The sequence below is a fragment of the Eurypyga helias genome, unplaced genomic scaffold (genome assembly GCF_000690775.1).
Source record: "Eurypyga helias isolate BGI_N326 unplaced genomic scaffold, ASM69077v1 scaffold19654, whole genome shotgun sequence".
Classification (NCBI taxonomy): domain Eukaryota; kingdom Metazoa; phylum Chordata; class Aves; order Eurypygiformes; family Eurypygidae; genus Eurypyga; species Eurypyga helias.
This window is the reverse complement of record NW_010248447.1, coordinates 2,130-3,064: the sequence shown is the minus strand read 5'-3', so window position 1 is coordinate 3,064 and position 935 is coordinate 2,130.

Sequence of the window (935 nt, the reverse complement as noted above, 5' to 3'; positions counted from 1 at the left end):
CAGCGCTGGCGGGCGGTGCAGCGAGCCGGGGTGTTGCCTATTTATACTTCTTTTCGGGGGGGCAGGGGGTTCCCCTGATGGGGGTTTAGACCCTGGGCTCAGACACAATAAAAAGACGACGGTGTTTTCAGTGGCAAACTGGGGTCGTTCTCTCTTTTCTGCTGCTCGCTGCCTTCCGCAGGGTGGGAGCTTGTGTTCCAGTTCAAAGCTTTAACCTTTCCAACTGGCTTTTGCCCCATTTCAAAGCAGGCACGCTGCTGGGAAGCAGGACCGACAGCGCACCCGCGTGCAGGCCGGATCGCCTCTGCGTGTTCTTGGAGCTCGTCGCTTTGCTCGGGGACGTTCCCGCTCCCTTTTGCGTTATTGTCCGCTTCCGTCCCGCCTCTTGCTGCGTGGAAGGTGGGTCCGGGCAGCGGCCGTGTCTGACCCCTCCGGCCCCAGGGAGGGGACGTGTGAGGTTTCAGGGATGGATCCCGGTGTGTCTCCGGCAGGAAAACTCCCCCGGGGAGGCTTGGGTCTGGGAGGTTGAGAGTCTTAATGGGTGACAGCGGAGGAGGTTCGCTATCTGGTACCAACCCTTTGAGATCTCATCTAATTAGGCAAGCTGATGGTCTGTAACGCTACAGAACGTGTTACTCCCGCCCCGTTTGCGGAGCGCTGACCCCAGCCGCTGCGAGCCCCGCGGGAGGTGTCCAGGCGTCTGCCGCGTCCCTGAACCTCAACCTCGTGGCCGCTCGGCAGCCGTCGCACCGAAGGGTTGAAAGGTGAACGCGGCGCTGTGGCCTGGGAGGGGTAAAAGCAGGACTTGGGGGGGCTGATCCTGTGTCCCCCCTGCCCCATGGGGAGACTGTGGTCCCCCCCAAACCCCTTAGGGGGCGGGAGTAGGAGGAGAGATGCTTCCAGTGAGCCCCGAATGGCAACCGGTCTCACGGCTT